Genomic DNA, 24,672 nt, shown 5'->3' on the forward strand with positions numbered 1-24,672 from the left:
CCCCGCCATTTCTTCATGGTGGAAAGCCTCTTTAATGTGGTTAGGTACCTTCTTCAAAGAGTCATTTACTGTAAAAATCAGCAGGCTTCATCCTGGATAATATATCACAGAATTATCTCGGTTGGAAAAGACCTTGAAGATCATCTAGTCCAACCATTAACCTAACACTGACCATTCACAACTACACCAGATCCCTCAGCGCTATGTCAGTCTGCCACTCACAGTACTAAGGAAAGACTGAACGTGGAATCAGAAATGGTGGGAGACACGAAATATAATTCTCTGAGGAAGTTCAATGTTTCAGTATATGCCTTATATCAGAAACTTCTAGAAGATTATGAAGTTCAAAAATAAATACTACCTAAGAATTACTGACGCGTTTCTTTTCCAGGAAAAAACAGCCTTCTTAATTTATGTATTACGTGATATATTGTGGTATATTAGTATAGAGTATGATATATTCATATGACTGAAAAATCTAAACAAAAGGAGTTAGAAGAAAAAATATTTTTACATTATCAGAACAGCTTCATGGAAAGATTCAGCCCAAAGGATGTCATTAGAACTGATTTATTCACTCAAAATATTTCCATTTCAATGAAATTGTGTTTTTAAATAGAAACACTTTTCCTCATTTTTTAATCACCCCTTTTCAGTATTTTGTTAAACCTGAAAGCATACTGCTCAATTGTTTCTTCCTGGAGGGAAATGCTCAAGTCCCAGACACATTTCATTTGGTTAAACTTAGAGACACTTATAATATTCCTTAGCACATTGTGCATATGCCTTGTCAGAAATGTATTGAAAAAATGATTTTTTAAAGCCATTACTGAATATTTTTTATTTATAAAATCTCCACTCCGTAACTTTAAATGCTATATTGTCTGTCTTAATTTTATGTAAGTTTCACACAGGCAATTTCTGAATCCCTTGAAAAACTACACAGACTCAGAATCCAAGCTATTATTTCTGTTCCCTGCTGTAGATGTATATTGTCAAACAGAAATGTAATGCTGCATTGCTAAATGCTTTCTTTCATCACACTCTCATGAAATATTGATAATATGCCTTTAAGAGGTCAGACCTTGTCCCATGCAGTATTTTTTTCTGTGAAGCTGTCATAAAAATATTTTTTCTTACTTTATTATCTCATTAATAATATACTGGGCCAGCTATTAATTTTTCACACATGTGTACCGTTTTCTTTCGTTTGGCACAATACAACTGTCCTGCAAGGATCAGTCCATGATGCACATATGAAAGAGGAGATGCCATTTGAAGAAGTTGTTGACTGTTTTTTTTCCCTCATCTAAGCTGCTTGTTACCATTGCTACTCCATGTTTCATTTTTCCACTGCCTCATCAGTACCTGTGGAACTGCTTGGTCACTGAAATGAAGAGTTCTGGGGAGGGTTCTGTTAACTGTTTCTGTGACGTGCAGTATGGCCTCATAAATAGCACTCCATAGCACTGAGGTGGTGCATAAACTGCTTCTTCCATAGCACTGAGAGGGTGAGGGAGAGGAATCAGAAGCAGGAGGGATGGGAGATGAATGCAGCTTTGCTGCCTAAACCAGGCTGCCCCTGAACTATGGCTTCAGGCAACTTTGATAATGTTATGGTAATTGATGATTTGGAAGAATAAAGGCTATATTAATTTTTAGTTTTGTGCTTGACCAGTGTTAGGTAAAATGATACAGGGTAAACCAACCAACCAACCCTGAATCCTTTGTCCAGATCTGATTATGAGAGAAATACAAATCAAGGGGATCCCATGACCTTTTGGAGGAAGCAGTATGGCCTAGCGAAAGGGAGGAATGCAATGGAGGGAGAAGTAGGTGACCAAGGGAGACGTCAGAACCCTCTTGAAGCCAACATGAGACTCCCTGTTACCTTCAAGAGGATAGAGGTATCACACTGGAATCTGCTCCTTGGTCTGGAACAGAACTTAATTATGCTGGCTGCTATGTCTTCATTTACAGTGTTTGCAAATAATTCACTACATGATTTCAGCACTTTAAAGAGAGAACAAGAGTGTGGCTACAGCTCCTCAGCAACCCCAGAGAGCTGAGGTGACTCACTTTTTGCCACCTTTTGTGCTTATCCAGGCTCCAGGCTAATATATCTATGAAATACTTGTCTGTCTTTTGTCAGACAAGAAGTATTTTACCCAACAGAAGGTAGCTCTGGGTTGAACTTTACAATAGATAAGATATAAATTAATAACCAGACCAAAACCTTATGGTTGCTTAAGGACTAGTCATCACATATTGCATAGAAAGAAAGTAATGGGACCTTCCAAAGAGAAAGGAAAAGCAAAATAAATGTCTGGAGACTGAAGCTAGGTAAAATCAAAGCAGAAATTAGGTACAAATGAGTAACAAATTAGTACATCAAATATCTTGTATTGTGAATTTGACCTTCCCTGGTCTCCCAAGTCATTCACACTTAGGAAATATTTGTAAATAGAAAACTAGGAAAAAGTTATTCAGATCATTAGAACTTTAAACTTTAACATAATGAATTTCAATTTAGAAGACTTCAGAAAATAAAAAATAGAGGAAAAACAAAAGAAAAAAACCCCGAATTGCTAAACAACATTTTCACAAAGCTATTTTTGTGACAAAATAGTCTGAAATGGCATGCCAGAATCTGTTTGCCTGTCAGCTCTGCTGCTATGTAACTTACAAATATGCTATTAGCATTCTAGCACCTCATCCTAACACTTACTTTCATCCAAAATTAGTCCTCTATACCAGATGTACACACATGTCTTTTTGTGACATAGCAACACTGATTTAAAAATTGGAATTCACAGTAACCCAATAAAAATGAGGGCTGTAAATTACCTGGTCATAATGTAGTCTTGGCAGTTCTCCAGAGTACTTGAATAAATACAAAAATAAATGAGGAAGAAATGGAGGTGAAAAGAAACAGTCTTTTCTTCAGATGGTCTGCATTTCTAATTGAAAATTTTGGCTGGCATTAGTTGGTGGGAGCATGGAACACACAGCACGAAAGGTCAATAAATGAATCTAATACATGGAAAAAATGCCTTACTGGAGAAGTTGATGGACACCATCAGTTTTGGAGTTACATAACCTGCTTGTTTGCCCATTTCAAAGCCCTTTCTAACAATTCAGTGATACAAGTCCATCACATTGACTGACAAGGACCTAATCAGTTCAGGTTCCAAATTAGGAGATATAGGGGAAAATCTGTTAGTACTTAATATCTATCCAGTTCACATAGCTGTTAGAAAACCTGTATTTATAAAAGAATAATGTTGAACAGAAAATACACATTTCATTCTGCAACACTGAGCAAAATACACATTTTATTCTGCTGTGCCAGGGGTATTTTCATGGTTTGGAAAACACTAGTGGTGTATGAGAAAAGACAAATTAAAAAGAAGCTTTACAAAACATACCTGAATCACAGCAACACTTCACATTCATCCAGTGCTGTTTTATTTAACAATTCACAGTAATTGTGTTTTAGATTATTTTGTGCTTAGCCTCAGGGTAATTCTTTGGTGACTTCTACAGTCTATATTTATTTAGATGATGACTCCTCCACGGGCAAAGACCGGCTCTTATCATGGGTCTTTTACTCGGCCTGGCACAGAAGGTTTTGTCTTGATGGTGTTGTAATACAAACAAGTAACATATTTGAAAGCCAGAAGGTGCACTGTAATCACCCACTTTGGTCTGCAAAACAAAATCGCAGGGGCTTAGGAGGATCCAAGTCCCACTTGCTTAGGAAGCAAATGTGAACTATACAGTGTAAGGAGTTTAATGACTCCCTACATAACAGAGTCATTCATCACTAACAAGGAGAATATGAATCTTTTTTCATTCATACCACAACCCCAAGACACTCACTAATAATGACAATATTAATAGCAGAAGCAAGTGAAATATATTAATTTAATCATTTCATTTCATATTTCATTTCATTCTTCTCAGAAACTCAGCAGTGGTTCTGTATGAAATCTGGTGTTTACATTAAACTACATTTTCAATAGTGTTTAAATTAAAACTATGAACCCCAATGTCAGCTAAGAGTCTGTATTCGGTGGGACTGATGATAAAATGGAAGAAAGCCCAACTCGTGGATTTAGGAAGCCAAGGTCTTTTGGCATTTCCAAGGCCTTGCTCTAGATAACAAAGCAAATTCTTTAGATAACCTGTTGTTTTCATTATCTGTACATGGCTTTGATCTGTTTTATTTATTACTTTCAGCATTTCAGTTCTCAAGGATCACAGCTTCAGATTAGCAAGAAGCCCTGCAGTTAGTGAAGCACAGTGAAGGATTCTGAAGAGGGGATCAGCACCTGCTTTGTGTCTTTCATTGGAGTTATTCTTCAACCATCTGAAGAGTAAGAAATGACTAATAAAAAACCAGAAATGGCCAACTCAATGTCTGTAACATCTTTTTTCCTGACATATCTTCAAAATCATTCAAAAACATTTCACTAGACCCTAATCCTTAAGTGATATAAATCAGTGCAGCTTCACTGATGTTAAGGAACCTGGACCTAACAGCCGTTAAGATATACAGGCCTGTGCTTTTTGTATTACAGAGGCTATATTTACATTTGCAAGTAGTAGGGTGCATGGAATAAGAGGAGCATGAATCTCAACCCAGAGAGTGAAACAGGGATACAGGGTAACCAATATAGAGATACAGGGATACAGAGATACAGGGATACAGAGATACAGGGTAACCAATGCCCATGCTGTGCATGGTACAGGGATTTTACTTTGGGCCAGTTTATCCCATAGAGTGAATACGCAGCTAGCAGTTGGAGGGTTGGTATATAACAGAGTTCTGTGTACTTCTGGTTTAGTTTCATCCTAAAGAACTCTGGTCTAGGTGCTCCAAGACTACAGCAATACACAGACCAAAGCATATTTAGGTGAGATGACTGGGAAATGTCTTTCAAAAGCACAGTCCCAATCTGGACAAACATGAATCAACAGCATGAATCAACATAGTAAATCTAGAGCATTTTCTCAGAGCACATAAATTGACCCTAATTTTGCAATGACCCTTCAGAACTGCACCAATTATGTGTGTTATTATAATCTTGGATATTCTTCAGAAGACCATTTTGACTGACAGTCATATAAATGTTTTCAACATTTTTGAGTCAAACATTTCTCAATTATGAAACTAATTTTCTTATTCTCCAATCATGTGCAGCATGGAATATAACAATTATGTGTTGTCTCACTAGCTGCTTCTTACAGGGCATAGTTTCAGGTTCAGACTCAGGGTACCTGCTTAGGTGCTTAGAATTAGGTTAACAGAACACTGCCAACGCCCTTAACAATAAAGTCTCCTCCTAGTAAATACTGTTTCACTGTGCTGAAGTCCTATTGTAAGCAGAATGGCTGTCTTTTAGACTATTGTTGAATTAATCAAACTCAGTTTAGGTTCCTTTGAGCTTTAAGTTTAGTATATAACAAAGGCAGATCACTTTGCCAAAACTAGACTTTCAAAATATGTGGACTTAGCATTCGCCAGCCAACATTTTCTAGCATTATATTTTCATACCTAAACTAGACAAGCCAGAAGAGATAGAGAAAAAGCCAAACAGTGAAGGATAAACTAAAAACATTTGGATGAATCAGACGTGTATGTATTTACAAAATATCCTGTTTAAAAAAAAAAAAAAAAAAAAAAAAAAAATATTGGTTCTATTTCTATAGCTGCAGCATCTGTGAGGTGTCATTGTTGTGTTAAAAAAACACAACTCTAAAGCACTTTTGCTTTGTATTAACATATTTTATTCAGTAGGTTAGGGACATTTACTGCTAAGCATCACACAGCTAATGATAATAACAATTTCAACCTCTCAGCTGTCCTAGCAAAACTTAGTTTTATGATTCAGAATAAAAAATGCAAGGCTGAGGAGATATATCATGGGCAAATGACTGAAATCCAGAACAGCATCTTAAAAATTTTTTTAAAAAATTGTAAGGATCCAGGAAGTGTGGTTTTTATTGTAAATATTTTTCAGAGAAACTTTCATTTAAGGAATGTATTTAAATGTTTCAGAAGTTGAAAGTGCCAGTGCTTCTGAGCAATACTTACATAAGTGACATGGAATATTATCTATTATTTCTACTGCAAGTCCACTGAAGCACAACTGGAAGACTTGAGAGACTTTGTATGAGAAAATAAGTGGAAAAGCAAAGGCAGGCCCTTGCCACAAAGTTTGTAGCACACACATATATAGGGGGATCAGGAAAGAGTCCAACAGTCCCCTCTTTTTAGGTGAGGAACAGAAACAAAGGACAATATCCTTATAGGTACACATATGTCTGATTCTGAGTGATTTAATTTTGGTTGTGTACATAGGCAGGAAATGTATCGGTGATATATAATTTTTAAATGTAGACAGCTTCCATTTTCTATTCTGTCTTCTTAGCAAGCAGGTCTGAGACATATCCTCATGATTCTGCCTTCACTACAGGCAAAAAGGGCAAGCAGGTGTATGTCACTGGAGTACTGTGATATTCATAATAGCAGGAGCATGGAGGTGTCGGGGGGAAAGGAACTGAATACTTAGAGTAAACGCAGAATTTTGGATTTGTAAGTCTTTTAAAGCTCCTGGGATGTCACAATGGGAGAGTTAAAAACTTGGGAGGAGGAGCTGCCTCGGGGTAGCACTTGTAGGAGGGGGGCTGTCTCTAAAGCCAACTACCTAGCAGGCAACATCACAGAGCTAGAGAGTAGGAAACCTGGTGCACAGGGTAAGTCTTGCCTTCACTCTCATGAACCCCTTTCCCCCATTCATTGCAATCACTGTCAACACTTGAAACTTTTGGGTGATGTTTCTGGATGATGGGTGTTCATTGTGGGAGACATGCTCTACTCCTTCCCTTCGAAGCCAGGTAACTGTGCAGCAAAATGTTCAAGATTTACATGAAGAGAGAGAAGAGAGGGTGCAGCTCACTAGCTTGGTGTAGTGGGCATTTGCATCAGAGAAAATACTTGACTTCTGATCTCTGATTCAAGGACACAGCATTTGCCAAAGCTGGTAGCACAGCTGCATTTTACAAGGAGCATGTCCTGCTGTGTTTGTGTTCAGCATGCTGAATAGATCTGCTGGGTGAAACAAGCCAAGGAATAGCCTTGCCCAGGTGCAAGGAGGTGCTGAGACACTCAGAAGCCAGAATCAGCTCTGGGTATGGACATTTCTCTGCACCTGGAGAACCCTACACTATGAAGAGAGGACGCCCCAGCAAACTCAGGCACATCCAGGTTTAGATAGCAGTTACAATGTTTGTTTTCAAGGCTATGATTTTGTACTTTAGCCCTTTTGTTTTAGGCACTGAAGTTCTTTATTAGAGTTGGCCCCAAGTGACTTGCCCAAGGTTGTAAAGCAGCCATTTATAGGAAAGCTGGATCTTCTCAGTGCCAGTCACAGCAGAGGATGTGGTCATGGATATGCAGGAAGGAGTGAAATAAAACTGCAGTGACTTGTGATGAAGCAGCTCTTTTGCTCTCCAGACCCCACCATGGTAATACTGACTTCTGTTTGTATGGGTATGAGAAAGATTTTTATCCAAACCAGTATATATTTTGAGCTTGCACAGGTCAGGAATCATCTTTGTCCATCCTGCTTATATTATGCAGTAATGCAATACACAGGATTTCTGTGAGATAAGCCACTGTCAGCTTTATTCAGGAATAATTTTGACAAATATTAATGCAAGCAACGTCGTTTCGAAACACCAGTGGATGTATTGTGGGAATGAACATTTAAGCGCAGCTTGTTGAGGTTTGTGCTGGTATTCAGTGATGAAAAGATTTTTTAGTGATGTCTGTGGGAAACTTCAAATAACAGCTTTAAGACTTTGCCTGACAACGAGTCTAAAGAAAATACCCTGGAATTACAAGATATTTTCCTTTCAAAATAATCACACATTAATCATATATATTATAATGAGTAATATCACTTCTTCACTCAAGAAAATTAAATTTCTGTATTTCTAACACTTGAATCTGGGCTCAAATCACAGGTCGTAAATCCTATTTGCAGTTATTATTTTTCATTGCTTTTCAGTTAGAAGCCTTTTTCTTCAACTTTGGTGGAATGAATGAGACAAAAATATGTGCGTGCTCAGGAAATGTATCTGTTTTACCTGTCACTCAGAGTGGAAAGAAAAAAGCAAGAAAATTTATTTGAAGAAAAAAGCTAGCAATTTGAATTCAAATCATTTAAATATTTCTTAGTTTAAGCACGGGATTCAGCTAATTTGATTATCATTTACAGTGTGAGCACCTACCTTGGAACAAGTTATCTTAGGTCTCTTCCAATCAATAGAGTGAACTAAACAGTTTTAAGGTGCAAAACCACAACCCATTTCAGATATTTACTTTAGGAAGCAATAAATTTGCCCATAGTTTCTTTCCACTGACTGTCAAATGATGTCATACAAGTAGGCATCTACCTTTAGTCTGGTGAATTCTATTTTGATTGAATAACAAAACCAAGCTCCATTGAATATAAGCAACAGTTGAGGTTTTGTAGTGTTTTATCTGAGATGTATTTTGTAGGGTTTTTGTTTTGGTTTGTTTTATTGATTGTTGGTTTTGTTGTTTGGTTTTTTTTTCTTTCCTATGAAGCATTACACTTGTGCCACAGATGGCTATGGTTGAGATGGACTCATGTTTCTAAATGCTTTAAAACCTCTTGAGTGGTTGTTCTGCTAATCCACTGGAGCTAAACCATAAGCAGTGGACATAAGAAATATTTTTACCCTGGGTCAAACTGGTTGAATTTTGGGATTTTTTTTTTTTTTTCTCTATTTGAAGTAAGGAATTTTCTCCTCTTTCTAGACTCATCTGAAAATTTTTATTTGAGCTTTCCTACTCTTACAGGTATCCAGATTTTCACCTCATCTCTCCTTCCATCCTGGCCTGTTCCTGCATGGTGTTACAGTTCTAGATGGGTTTGCTCTTCTTTAGATGCTACTCTGGACTCTTCAAAGTGCTGTATAGCAGCACAATGAATATGTGAACCCTAAAAAAATTAGATTTTTTTTTGTATAAAGTAGCTCACATCATGCTATGTTTACTAAGATGACAGAAAAATTGATTTGAGGGCGCAGATAATCCTCTTGAGCCTTCTCTTCCCATATTCCCACAAAAGCATGCAATACAGTCATCATAGATCTTGATCCAAAAATTCACTTAACTGAAAACTCATGAGTAGTCATATTGCCATCAATGGCATGAACTAAAGTTAGGCATGTTTGTCAAGGACACATACATGTCAAGGAAGTATAAAATGAGGCTTTTCCTAAGGTAGACATACTTGTATAGTCATAGGTATTGTATGTCTTCTGAATTATTTACCAGTAAGATTATATTTGGGGTCATAATTTTTTCTGGAATATTTCCTAGGTCCCTGCAGAAGTAAAAGCAAATGTAAGAAACCTAGAGAATTCACCCAGTTTGATACTAAATCTAAGGAACCCCAGAGATTTCAACACCATCTGAATAAAGCCAGTTTCACTCACTGTATAAATTCCCATCAACTCAAAAGGGTAATGGCATCTGTTTTACCTGCCCGTTAATATCTGTCTGCTGAGTACGAGAACAGGGCATAAAAAGGAAGGAAGACCACCAATAACATGGTGGAAAACAAATCAGAATATTGCTTGAATTAATTTCAAAGATTTCTTGTGAGACCTTCATGTTAGTCCAGCCTCTTCACATCATGTAAAAGAGATGAGGCAGCAGGAGGTGTTAGGTAGGCATTTTTAAAACTCTGCTTTCACAGAAGGATAATTCCTCTGACCACAGAGGAATTCCTTAAGTGCCACAGAAAGCAGTCACAAGTTCTCACTCTGGAGCAGTTCTCTTAGGCCCTGGAAATGGTAGGGGTATGTTCATCATAGAATGCAGGTAGTGATGCAGAACTGCGTGACACTTTGGTCCACTGGGCAGTGTAAAGTAAAGGAGGATGTCTTTTAGACCTGGAAAAGCTTCTAAATTATGCCTGGGGACTCTTACTGTTTAATCATCTTTCACAGCCATGGAGTGTGACAGAAGTTGGGTATTTCAGTGTCTGAGATCTAACCATGAATCCTCATGTAATATAAGAATTTATGTAACCTAGCAATAGCTAAGTAATAGCTAATGTGGGAGCCTCTTAAAGTACAATCCTTTACAAGCAGATGTTTTCATGTTCTAATTTTCTGCTCGTATGTTCCAAAGCTGTGTACTATCACAGGGAAGGGAGTGATGTTAAAGTTTGAGACCTGAGGCCATGCTCCATCTACTCAGTGTCTTTCTGTTGTCTTGAACAGGAGTTGGAGAAGTGAGAGGTGATGCATTAAGTCTTGTTAATACTTTTGGTTGGTTTATCCTTTCCTTTTTGACACTGCATCTTGTATCTGTCATTTTTATAGATGTACATAAAATCGGTTTAAGCTTCAATTTGGCATCCAATTTTTAACCAGAGTGGCTCATAAATCATCCACAGTATGTATCAGTTTTAAGAGGAAAACACATACATGTCAAAGTTTAAAATTCCTAGCAGCTCATAATTTCTTCTGGAAATCCAGCTCGTAATGATGTGGGCATACAGTTTCCACTTCCATTTTTCTGTAACTTTGACTAAGCCTCAAACCAAACTTTAAAACCTGATTTACCATAAAGAAGTCATGAATTGCATCTCTTTATTAATTTTGTTAGAAACTTGGCATTACTAAGCCTGAAAGATTTTCCTCTATTTTTGATTATACTTACAAAGAGGACAATATTGCTGTACACAGATGGAATGAAGAGGAAGCTTCACTTTCTTAAATTAGTTATGGAAGTTTGAATCCGAAAGCTGAAGAGCCACTCAGTATGCCATTGATTTCCACCAGAGTTGTGGTATCAACTTGCATTTTTGTGCACCAAAGTCATATATTTGTCCTTTCGCTTCTTCACATAAGTTTTCTCATCTCTTAGGTAACTCTTAGAAAACTTCAATGACACTAAGAATTTTGAAGTCCTCTGCCCAGGAACCAATCCTGTACAGATCTCTTAAAGGTGAGAATTGGATTAAGAACATCCTCTCCCAGGAAAATATTTGTGATATGATAGTCCTATCATATCAAGAAGGGTTTTTACCCACAGACTGAGGCTGACCATAATTTCTGGGACTGAATTAATATTTTTATTGTTTCTGGAGGAATGAGACAGTTCTTTTATAAAAGCAGTGCTGATTTCAATCAACAATAAAAAAATATTTCATCAGCCTATTGAAATGCATGTGTAATGTTTAGTGTGTATCTCAAGAAAAAATGCCCACTATTGAAATTTTTGAGCACTCAACATTTTCTTCATCAAAACTGCCAGGACAAATGAAAGCATTTTCATAAAGTGGTATTGAAAATTTTCTTTTTGGGAAGGTATCAACTGAGAGTATTTTCATTAAAAATTTTATAATAGTGCTTTAATTTAAAACAAAACATGTCTTATAATATATTTGGGGTTCATGCAATTTAAATGTTGGAATTCTGATTATATTAAATTTATGTGTTGCTTTAAGACATTTAAGACTTCATTTTTTCTTATTCCCATGAAGTAAATAATTCTTTTCTTGGTTAGTTATGAATTTTTAAAAAATCAGCCTTCCTCTTTAAAGGGAATTTAATTGTTACAGTTCCTCCATGTTTTCTGAGCTCTTCATATATACACAGTACAGTGACCTTGTACCTAGATCTCTTGAACCTGGTTTTGCAAGGGGAATTTATAAATGTTTGGTTGAAGCCTCATAAAACTATAGTCTAGTTTAGATCCAGAGATCTCCATTGGCACATGAGAAATTTACATAAATTATTTCATTAAGAGCTTCCACTTCCATTTCATGCAGAAATGATTATGTGACCATTTTTTTTTTTTTTTTTACCTCCTGAATGCTGTAACCAATGCATTTTTAGCTCTAATACATCATAGGGACAGAGGTTGACCTCCTGCTTTAAAGAAGTAGCTGCATTTTTCAGCTGCAGTCTGGGACAATGATCATCTTTTATTGAGCTGCTGTGCTTATTCTTCCTAAAGTAGTATTTCCAGAATTATGGCACTGTCCTCAAGTCATGACGCTTTGCCACTTTTTGTGACTCTTAGAAGGAATGCAAGCCTAAAGGGTATTCAATTGCAGAAGTCAGGCTCACAGGTGGAAGCGAAATTAGAGTTTGCAAGGGAGGAAATAAGACTGATTCCACAAACACCACTAGCAGATGGCTTTTTTCCCTCTATTGCTACTTTGCATACTCAGTAGCAGCTTCTGTTTCAGCTAATTGTCTTTCGGAAGGATTTTCTGAGAAACTAAAACCAGTCTATGATCAAGGATGATCTGAAGCATCAGAGAATCAAAAGCTTTTCTCTCCTCAGCTCAGACAGGAAAGAAATTGTGAGATCAATTTCCCCACAGCATGGACTTGTCAAGTTTACCTGCATATCCTTCCAGAATTTCTTTGTTTGATTTCCCTCTCGTCAGGAAATCAAACCTTCTTAAAAGTGGTTCCTTTGTGAACTGGCTTTGGTGTTGCTTGGCTGTGACACTCTGTCAACGACACTCATTACAACCAGATGTTATCAACACATTGCCTTTAGGTTGCGAGAATACATTGTCCTTGACATTTCAAATCCAGTTTGAAAACAATGCAAGTCCAAACCAGTGTAGTCTGGGAGGGTTCTGGTACATGGAAGAAGTTTATTTTCATGGACAATGAACGCTCTTTTACTTGCCTGGATTTAATTTAATTTTACTTATTTTTGGGACCCTTGATTAATTGCTGTTCCTTTGAAATTAAACATGAATTAAGACATAAATGTCTCTGTCAACTCTGAACTTCAGTGATACATTCTCAATTGATGTGACGTACTGATCTGTAGTTTACCCTTTTCTGTCAACATTAGGATATGCAGTGTGGTTTATATCCAATTCAATAAACATATTATCTTAATCAATACAGACTGTTCTTGCTTTATAGGTATTAGACCCATGGGATAAATTAAGTAAAACCAAAATCCAGTAAACAAACATTTAAATTACTGTTTTCATGTTTTATGGACATAAAAATGTATGTAACTTGAAGGCAAGATAGATAATATAAATGTTAAGTTATATTTGCATTTCCAATTCTTTGGCTTGATTGACCTCAAAAACTGGGAGGCCATTTTGAAGACAGGCAAGGATTCCCTTTGCAGTATCATTCCTAATGCTTCCAGTGTGACAATATAATTTACAATGAAAAAAAAAAAAAAGACTGAAAGCAAGCAGAAAGTAGAGGATTTTTGTCTCAGAAAGAACATTTAAATGGTCTGATATAGCAAGGACTGTAGGTTAAACCATACCTTGCATAGCTTTTTCTAAGACAGGAGGGATACCAGTTAAAGAATTATTCCTAAAATCCTGTAACTTTAAACAGAATGTTGATTTGAAGAGGTGTTATTTCCAGAGAAAAGTAAATATTTAAGACAATAACATGTCCTGTTGATAGAGGTAGTGAGTTCCAACAATGCCTGGAAAAAGCTGGATGCTGTAAATTGATTACATAGTGGTTTATGCAGTGGATCGGCCAGTGGAGGAAGCCAGGCTGCGTTTGTCCTGTACTGTGCAGTTGGAAACAAGGTCTTCCCAAAGTCATGGAGGGTGGGTGAGTGTGCTCCCGGGCCTCCGCTGATGCCGTTTTGCAGTAGTACAGGCCATTCTTGCAAGCACACAAGTGTTTAGGTTAATTAAACATAGTCTTAGGTTGTAATTAATACATAATATTAGGTAGTATTTAATAAAAATGAAAAGGAGCTACTTCATTTCCAGTGCGGCATGTCAATTATTTATCTTTTAATGCAGAGGGTTTAACAGTTCTGGTTTGTAAATTGTAGGCTTGATCATTCAATATGCTGTTTATCCGATCAGTTCCCACTAATCCCACTAATGCCAAGAGAGATACAGGGTGTGAAATTTATGAAAGAGAGAAAAGAGCTGGTACCATACATTAAAAAAAAAAATAAAAAAATCTTACCCTAGCTTAAGTGCCCAATATCTACCATAAATTTCAGCTTCCTCATTTTCTTTTAAGCTTTTTCTCCTGCCTGCATTTTGTAGAGTAAAATGTGGTTTCTTAAAGCCATAAGGCTGCAAATAAAGAGGACAATCTACAAGGAACCCAAAAATACTAGGATTTAACTGTCATTATTTTAAAACTGTTCAGTGATTTTGAAAGCAGAAGTTGACGGTATCACCTGTGACTTTAGTTCCAAAGTAAACAACTCTGAAAACTTGGCAGAATTTTCTCTGCAAACTTTTCCAGTTTTAAAATCCAGTGTATTTAACTTGGTTAATGCTAATTCATTGTACATTTTCTGGCATTTTTTTTTTTTCCCTATTGGTATATATGCACCTATTTCTGTAATCACTTTGGTTAAAAATGTTTCTGTATTTAATTTTCATCCTTTATTCTTTAGGAAGATTTCCTATCTAGTCTTTGTCTGCATACATACCTGCTACATATTCAGTCAAAAGAACTGCAGGAAACAAGAAAAGAAAGTGTTAAAGATTCTGCTGTGCAATAGTGTTCATCCTTGTCTTTGCTATTAACAGCAAAATTTATCAGGTCAGGGTATGTTTTACATCTGTGAGTTTACTCTGTATGTTATCTTTGCTCTTTCCTTAAAGGGTTTGGTTTAAATAATCCCAGTAGTACAAAGTCTCACATTCACAGACTTCTATTTTAGTTCTCCTTTCAAGAGAATTACTGCAGTTTTAACCTGTCTCTTGCTCTCTCCTAGTGCAAAGCTGTGTGATTACAGGGGAAAGGTGATGAAGCACATCAGCTCTGTCTCTTAATCTTCTTATAAAACCTAACAGATTTTGAAGATGAAATTTGGCAAACATTAATTGTACGTGCAGAATTCATGCTGGGAAAATCTCTTTCAGAAAAAAAATATCTAAAAAAATAGAGAAGAAGAAAAGCAGAGTGCACAGCCAAAGTGTTATGTAAGATGTTTATTTCCATCAAATTTAGACCAGTGGAGGCTATGCAGAAAATAGGCCAAAGCTGCAGAGTTGTGACATCATAACATCAGTAGAAAGGTCAAAGTAAACATTGGCACACTGAGAAATACTAATTTATAGTACTGGACATATTGCTCTATATTTAATATCTTTTTTTGGTTTGTTTTTTTTCTCTACATATTGGAATAGAGTCTGGTCTGTTTTAAAACTTCCAAAGAAACATGGTTTTGATAGCACACAGCAGGATAGGAACATGGCTGAGAACTACTTATTGTTTTGATGACAAAACTCAAAATGAGAAAAAACCAAAGAAAAAAAAATTTGGTAGAGTGTGAAAAATTGCATTAGTTAAAATCTGAATTTAGAATTTTGTCTTAATAAATTGAAACATTTTGCATATAGCATATCCAAATTAATCTACTGATTCATTAAAAAAATTAATTTCATTCTTTTTTCCTCAGTCAGTTCAAGACCAAAATAATGAATTAATTTAAATATCATGAAACTCTTTTCTTCTATTGAATAACTTCATGATTAGAAACATTTCTCCAGCTCTTGCTGTACTCATCAAGCTCAGAATGACACTGATGCACAGTTGCTCTTCTGTTCTTGAGGAATTTACAGTTTATCTAGGCATCCCATTACATCCACATGGATTGTCTCTTCTCATGTTATGACTGAAATGAGGCATATATATGCTCAAGTACATAGTAAATTCTACACAAAATAAACATTTTTAATCCAGATTTATTTTAGCTTTCATGCTTCTTCATACTTGTGGCTAGATTTAAAAAAACATCCAAAACAAAATCTGACAACTCTATTCACAAAAAGATGTGAATATATAGGCACAATTCCCTGAGTATAATAATAATTCTAACTAGTTTCTTAAATACTGGTTAACATCCATTTTTTAAATCAATTTTGTTTTCTTATATGCTGTATATAATCAAAACAAATACCAGGGGTGTTTTTAAGTGATCATATATAGGTAACTTGGTTTGGATGCATTCAAAGGTTCTGTTAATTGATGAATTATTCCCTGCTCTGTTTCAAAAGTTATTTCCTATCTTCAAAAGTTATTTGAAGATACAAAATACTGGAATAAGTTGCCCAGAGAAGTTGTGGATGCCCCTCCCTGGAATTGTTCAAGGGCAGGTTGGATGTGACGTACTGATCTGTAGCAGTACGTCAACCTGGTCTAGTGGAAGGTGTCCCTGCCCATGGCAGGGGGTTGGAATGAGATGATCTTTAAGGTCCCTTCCAACCCAAACCATTCTATGATGTTGATTTTATGAAAGAATGTGGTACTGATAGTCTCATGATAGCCTGTAAGAAACACCAGTGACCTGACAGCACAGGGAGGTCAGGAGAGGTGCATCAAATTTCAGGTTCCAAGGTGCCACTGCTATGCAGTCAAAGCCTCCTGCTCTCCTTCTGGCCAAAGGTAGGTAGTCTGTTACAGGGCCACAGAACTGGCAAAGGCACCTATGTAATACCCACTAGATGCTGTGCTGCTCAAGAAAACATTTAATCTATGTTTTGTTTTTTTTTTTTTTTGCTACATAAATTGGGTGACAGTCTTCTGTAGACTCTCCAAACAAATCTGGAAAACAAGCTTAACAGCAGATTGTATTTGCCTCAGCTTGTGTACATGAGGGGAGGAGAAAGCAACAAGGCTGAGGATTGATCTGACCAAGTGTAGACACCTACAGTGCAATTGCCATGTAGGCTGTTTGCCAGATTAATGGAGAGAAATAGGCATTGCTAGAGAGCAATTTTTCTCATCCTAAAGTAGACATCCAAAACATGTAAGATGAATCATGCCATAAAATGTCTATTTCTGCACTGTTGCATGAGGGGAACCCTGGGTGACTAAAACACACGATCAGCACTGTAGATGTCTGAATTCAGATGAAATTAATCTCATCCCAAATCTCCTTTTGCATCTCTGTCCCTTCTGGGACAATGAGTCAGGATGGCTTCTCACACAGAAATTTCTTTCAGGAACATATTTTTGTGTGCGCTTGTATGGTGCTTGTATGTGTGCATGGCACAGTGGACACTTTTCATGTGATGCAACATCTACTTCCCAGGGATCCTGGAAAAATATCCTTACTTCAGGTGTAAGGATATTCTCCAGTGGCAGATCCATCCAGATCCAATGCTCAGTGATATTTCAGCATTTCTAGATTGACTTCTGTGATGACCACAAATTTTTGAGCCAAAAAACCACTAAAGATCTTATTAGCCTGAAGTTTAATTTATGATGGTAATTTTTTTATCTGAGTACTCTAGGTCTTCTTTTGGGGAATGCAACCTACTGTTGCCTATTCTCTGGTGGGCACATAAGCACGTGAGGTGATCCCACAGGCATGTGCAGGGTCATGGCTACAGATCTGTGTTGCCGTTGCAAACTAGAGGACCAATTTGTGCTCTTGTGAGAACCTCAAGTCACATTCTCAGTGTTTCTAATTTTATATTTTGTAACTTTACATCTCCAGCGGCACACTTGTCGCAACTGAGGAATGGAACCTGTAGATAATGGCACACAAATATTTATTTCACTCCCATGAAGCCATGGGGCCTGTAAATCTTGATGAACTGTCTCCTTTTTTATTTGCCATGTGTAAGCTGATGTCCAGGACTGATGCTGGACTCTGAAGGCAGTAGAGAAGGTGTTTTCAGCCTCAAAGCTGTTCAGATAGCCCAGCCTTCTCTTTTGCTGTATTTCTTCTTAATGGCAGACTAAACACTTGTCCCACAAAGACTAAAACTTTTTATGTCAGGAAAATCAGTTCTTGATTTACTATCATTTGCTTTAGCTCTGTCCTTTGGCTAACTTCCAGTGGGCTTTATTTGATTAGGGTATAAATGAGACAAAATGGAATTATAATAGGCATTCAAACAAAACCAAACTTTGTCATGATTATTCTGTGATTTATAGCTAATATCCAGAGAATGGAGGAACACTAATCAAAAGAGGAAAATTTTGCACAATAAAAACCAGACGATCCTGATGTAATCAAAACTGAATCAAACAAATGACAAATAAAATTAGCCAACATCTATTTTTCTCTTTTCCTTCCAGTGAGTGAATGAATGACTTTCAACCTAGAAATGGTTTGATCATAAATTTAGGTCTTCTGCCCTTGCACGCTTTAAATTAGTTTGATACTTTGAATATATTAATCTTGCCTCTGTCTTAAACCATGATGGCTCTCACCACTCTTTGCATAAATAGCTGCCTTATTAAGTCTCATTCTGCTCTGAATTCCAATAAGCACAAGAATGTAACAACTTTTTCAGTATGTGTGAAGCATGCATTCATAAAAAAAGCTTTAAATCAAACTGTTGTGTGCATTTTCTTGATAGTGGTGGAATGACCACTATCTTCATATTAGGCTTTTCAGAAGGATGCGTCTGATAAGTGTTTTTCCTTTCAGGTTCCCTCAGTTGTTATTTTGCTGACCAAGCAAAATAACTTTCCTGAACAATATGAGCATACTTTGAAGGCTTTCTTATGTATTGAAATGCTGCAGATCTTTATGATTGCCCTTTCAATTTTTATGTGGGTGACAGTGAAAACTAGGCCTGATAAAATTGCTAAGAGGTTTCATTCTGTTATCTGTATTATCTGATTAAAAGGGAATCTGTATTCCCTTTTCATCTTCCCAACCTCTGCACATCATTAACATTTCAAGTTACAGAAAGCTCAGTTGTTGGAGATATCAGATGGCAGCTATAGATGAGTTTTCCCAATATTGATCCTTTCTCCCCGCCTTTCTTTCCTCTCTGTGTGTGACTCATAACTGTCTGAATTATGAGCCAGCATGGATTTCTTGCACTGGCAGACTGCTTTAGAATCATGCAGCACTGGGCTTCAGGTTATTGATTAGCAGCAGACTGACTCCACTGTTAATCAGACTTTTCTTCTTCTGCCAGAGACATCTCCATTCACAAATAGCTGTGTGGAGACACAGAACCTGCTGCACTGTAGGGAAAGCTGCACTGCTGTTGTTTGAATGGATGCTAGCAAAAGGACCAAAACTACTTTCTGTCTTTGATACCCATTAGAACTGACATAGACATTGTTGAGCCTTTTTTGTCAGGACATGTGTATGTTGGGAAAGACTAAGTGACCCCGAGGTCTGTTTCAGGACTTTGCTTCTACGATAAACAAGTAGGAAAGCCAAGTGCTCCATGATTACTGAAACAAGTGTAGTGATTTAAATGAGATCAAATTTTTGGAAACTTGACCATGACTGTTAGGCTTGGTTCACAAAAAGAGTTACACATGGCAGCATTTAATCTCATTTTAAAGTGCCAATTTGTCAGTTGAAGCTGAAGGTGACTCACCACATCATGCATGGAAATGCAAATGCCTTTGATAGATTCTCATGGTGAGGGTGTGTATGCAGCACACAGTAGTATGTGGTATTGATTTGCCAGCAGCATGTTATGTTATTTACCAGAGTAATTTTTTTGTCTTATATTTTTATTTTAAAGGGGTCATCCATGAGTGTCAAGATTTTAAGACAGGAACGTATGCAGAATTGATTTTATAAAGCCTGGAAAACATGCTTTGGAAACGAGAGTCAATACTGTAGTATTTTAATAAAGTAGTTATGAAACATGGTTAAAAAATAGACTCTAAGATATAAGCAAACATAAAGCAGTACAAGTACAATGGGTGCCGCTGAATGACTAAAACTCTCTCAAATACAGAGTTGAAAAGATCTGGTATATAAGGTACTGCAAGCAACAGAATTCCTATCTAGTTCACTTACCTCTTCTTCTAAGGAAGAGCAGTAGTGAAGACAAATTCATGTAGTGCCGTGAAGTGCCAGACCTGAAGGACAGTCTTCTTGCATGGAGAAAGACAGGAAATGCAAGAAGGTAGCTCCCAACTCACACGTGCTGGATTGCCTTCTAGAGCTGCCCATAGTCTTCATGGATAATTTAGGACATACACAAGAGGCAACAGTGAAATGTCACAAGAAAGGAAATCCAGTCAGGTTACAGAACAAAACCTTTTCAGAATGAAGGTGGTTAAGCACTGGAACAGACTCCTCAGGGAAGCTATGGGTGAGGCCCTGAGCAAATTCCCCTTGCTTTGAAGTTAGCGCTGCTTTAAGCATGTGGTTGAACTGGAGGCTGGATTAGAGACCTCCAACTAAAAACCAACCTCAGTCTTCCTACGATTCTGTGTACTCTTAGCTCAGGCACTATGCCTCCACCCCTCATCCCAAATCTTCTTCTTTTTATAGTAGTACTGATCCTGGACATATTTAAAGGTATACTTGGTCACTGATCTTGCTAAGAGTAATTGTATGCATAAATCCAAGCATGTTAATGAAACAGAGCTATATACATATGTGAATATTGGTACAATCTTTTCCTTATCCTACCATTGCCCTTTTCATAAATACTTCAAGAGTTTTTAAATTTTGTTTGGCAACTCCCATTTCAATTGTGACATTTGCATATTGTTATAGCCCTTTATCTTTCTAACTGAATTCTGTCTTGATTACACTGAGACTGCAGTTACTACTGATAAAGAAATAAAAAAATCTGTGATCTTTTTCTGTGCTTATCAAGAAAACATCTTGAAAATGACTGATAAAAGACATTCTTTTTGGTCCCTCGGAAGAGGCTTGCAATTTTTGAATAGGAAAGATAACTGTCTGAATGATATTTGTTGATGATCTGGGACTGTCTCAAAGATGAGTCACTAGAACTGGCAAATGCAACCTTGAAAATGCCAACAAGCTATTCTTCTCCGTTATGTCTGTCATTACACTGACTGCTACCTTGATGAAATTTTCATATACTAGCATGGTGCTCTCCCACATGACACTCCCTGCAAATTGTATTTACTACCATACTCCAAATGGTCAGAGGTAAGTTATTTATGTTAAATGTTACAGAAAATTTTTACCAGAGGTGGTAAAAACCCATACAGCCTCTGACAAGATCTGCAGAGCCTTGCAGGACCAAGTTAAATTTACTCAGCTACATAAATTCAGTAGAAAGGATATTTTCAGCTATAGGGAGGCCAATGCATGCAATTTTGTGAATGCTAACTGTGAGAGACTGCACATGCTCTTCTCATAAAAATATATCCATATATGTGTGTCTAATTTTACCCTTAGTACATACTTACCTTTCTTCAAAAGAATGGGAAGGCAGAGTAATTGATACTATTTATTCACTTTAGTACAGGCTAGTTAAGAGGACAATGGACTGGCTGAGCTGCCGAGTTCAAGAGGTTGTGCTCAGCAGCACTAGTGAGGCACCTGGGGGTCTGTGTTGGTTTAGGCCCTGCCAAGACTGGAGACCACGTTGCCATTGTCCCTTCCCCACCCTCAAACACAAGTAGGGCACAAACCCTGGGTTAAAATAAGAAGAAATTTAATACAACAGTGTAATAAACAATCTGAAAAACAACAGTAGCAATGACAGCAACAATAAACAGTAATAACAATAATCAAGACAAAAGATATATAGAGAAATACCACAATGGTTACAGACAGCTCTTTCACGATGCTTCCCGTCACCAAAGCCACAAAGGAAAAAGCTTCCCACTATGCTGCACCAGACCTGACGTCAGCATGGTATGAATAACCTGGCTGGAGATCCCTTCCCCCTCTCTGATGGGGAAACTTAACCCTATTCTATCTGAACCAGGACAGGGTCGATACTAGGGACAATATTGTTGAAGCTCTTCATTAATGATCTGGCTAGTGGGACCAAATGTAGCCTCAACACATGTGCAGATGACACAAAATTGGGAGAGTAGTTGATACACCAGAAGGACCTCAACAGGTATGAGAAATGAGCTGACAGGAACTTCAGGAAGTTCAGCAAAGGCAAATACCAAGTCCTGCACATCAGTGGGAGTCAACCCATGCACCATTACAGGCTAGAGGTAATTTGGCTGGAAAGCAGCTCTTTAGAGAAGGAGCTTGGGGTCCTGATGGACAACAAGCTGGACATGAGGCAGCAGTGCCCTTGCAGGAAGATGTCCAAAAGATGTCTTGGACTGCGTCAGGAAGACCTATGGGTCAAGGGAACTGATTCTTCTGCTCAACTCGCTTGGAGTGCCAGGTCAAGTTCTGGACTCCCCAGTAAAAAAGAGACAAAGACATACTGGCCCAAGTCCACCCAAGGGACAAGAAAATGATTGAGAGACTGAGCATCTCACATAACGAGGAGAGGCTGAGATAGCTGAGACTATTCAGCCTGGAGAAGAGAAGGCTCAAGGGGACCTTATCCATGTGTGTAAATACCTGTTGGGGAGAAGTAAAAGAGACAGAGCCAGGCTCCTCTCAGAGGTGCCCGGTGACAAGATGACAGGCAATGGGTGCAAATTCAACTACAGGAAACTCAAATTAAACATAAGACAAATATGTTTTATTGTGAGAGTGATCAAACCAGGTTGCCCAGTGAGGATGTGGAATCTCCATCCTTGGAGACTGGACACAGCAGTGAGTAATCTGCTGAAGCTCCTTCTGCTTTGAGCAGGAGGGGTCTCAGTAGATGATCTCCAGGAGTCCCTGCCAACCTCAACCATTCTGTGACTCTGTTATTTCACAAATATTCAAGAGTAGTCGTGGGCACAGTCATGAACTCAGGCAATATGATAACAAAATTATCTGCAAAACTTGTAAGTTAGCTACTCTGAATAATTAAGCAAGACCATTTCTTGGCATGCTCATTAAACAGTTGGATCTATGTGAATTTGAAAACAGACCCGTGCAACTCTTCTTAAAAATATGCCACAGTGAACTTAAAAAGAAAGGTAGAGCAAGGACATACAAAACTTCATAACTATTCATTCAAGTGGTTAAATGTAGGAACTCATTATATATGGACTATTTTGAAATAATACAAAGGCTAAAAAGACATAAAACAAGAAAGGAATTTACAAGCTGAAGAAACAATTCTTTAGACAAAAGTCCTGGAAAATACATTAATGTGGTAGAAAATGATAACCTTTTGAAAGCTTTTTGAACCAGGCCATGCAATATAATGGAAAATTATAGCACTTCCATGGAATTCTATGGGATATTTCAGAAAATCTAGACAAAGATTTTAATTTTCTATTAAACCTGATAGAATTTCGGTATAGTTTTCATAGTGCCATATTACTTCTCTGTAGAAGACTCTTGCTTTCTAACATCATTCAGATCCTCAACAGTAGTCTGAACATTCATTTATTTTATTATTATTTTTGTCTTGCTTTTACTTTCACTGGATAAAAACCTGAAACTCCTAATAGTAATAAACTAATTTCAGAGTTGTTCTGTGTAGTTACTGGAGCATGCACTGTACCTGTCATGGTCCTTTAGGACTCAGAGAACTAACAAATGCTTTCAACCTTTGTGACTCCTTATAGAAAGTGCATATATTACTGTCTGTTTTTATACCACCTTCACGGGAGTGTAGATATTTTTACTCTCTGGTATTCCCTCTGAGGCATAATTTTTTTTTTTTTTTTTTTTTTTTTTTAATATGTTTGGTTTAAGAATTTATTTCAAAAGTAAAGTAAAATATAATGAAATAAAGTTATAAAATAAAATAAACAAAACCCCACCCACTGTTCTACCAGTTCATCGGAAAATGTGCTTAACATTTTTGACAGATTATTTGACAATCAGGTAGGTATGTGATTATCTCATTGGTGGAAATACACAGAAAGCGCATCATCCTACTGTGTAAAAGTCTTCTGACATGCTTCCCCAGACAAAGTATAGAGTCTATGCACCACCCTAGCAATCACTGTAAGTGAACTTCAGACTTTAACATGTACCTGTGCTTGGTATCGGAGACCATTTTAGTGTTGTACGTTCTGTGCCTTTCCTTGTTGAGGAATTGTGACATTAATGAAGCGCTTTCCACTAAATCTAAACCAGTTCTCACTCTCTGTAAGAGAACTGTGTGAAAAAAAGTTACTGTGTTTATTTCCATGGTTGATAATGTTCTTCCTCTGAAATATCAAAAGTCACATGGATCCTGTGATTTTCTCCATTATTTAGTTTTGCAGAAAAACAGGTATGTCAGTGATCATATGATACACAGCAACTGATACTGAGAAAAAAAAAATCCACACTATGTAATGACTGCTCATTCTTTACTTTGATGCTTTTCTAAAAATCTTCAGCTAAGTATAAGAATTTGGTATTCATCTCTTTCTTCCTTTGTATTATGAAAAGCTCTACTACTTGTTAAAAATCCTAGTGTTATGGTAAAGAGAGACTACATGAGACTTCAGCAGATGCTAGGAGATTTTCTTCTATAAAATTGCACTTGTTCAGGAGGGCTTCAGTTGCATTTTAGCAGGATGTTATTTATGGGAACATATTTCTCCTCTAAAAGTTTGCAAAGGGCAAATTAGGTAATGTGATTAAGTGGCTGAACACAGTAAAGGTTCCAAAAACTAGGTCATTATTTAGATTAACGACTGGATTAAAAGGATTTAGGAGAGTGGTAGGATTTTGATTTGCATATTACTCCAAAGACCTCTGACTTATGTAAAGCCTTCTCTTAAAAACTATCAAGCCAAAGTATTACATCAAGCAATTTAGCTGTTGCAAATTACTCTTGCGTGTTTTTTGACCTTGTGTATATTATC

The sequence above is a fragment of the Athene cunicularia genome, assembly GCF_003259725.1.
Source record: "Athene cunicularia isolate RWA chromosome 1 unlocalized genomic scaffold, athCun1 chr1_part2, whole genome shotgun sequence".
In the NCBI taxonomy this organism is placed as follows: Eukaryota; Metazoa; Chordata; class Aves; order Strigiformes; family Strigidae; genus Athene; species Athene cunicularia.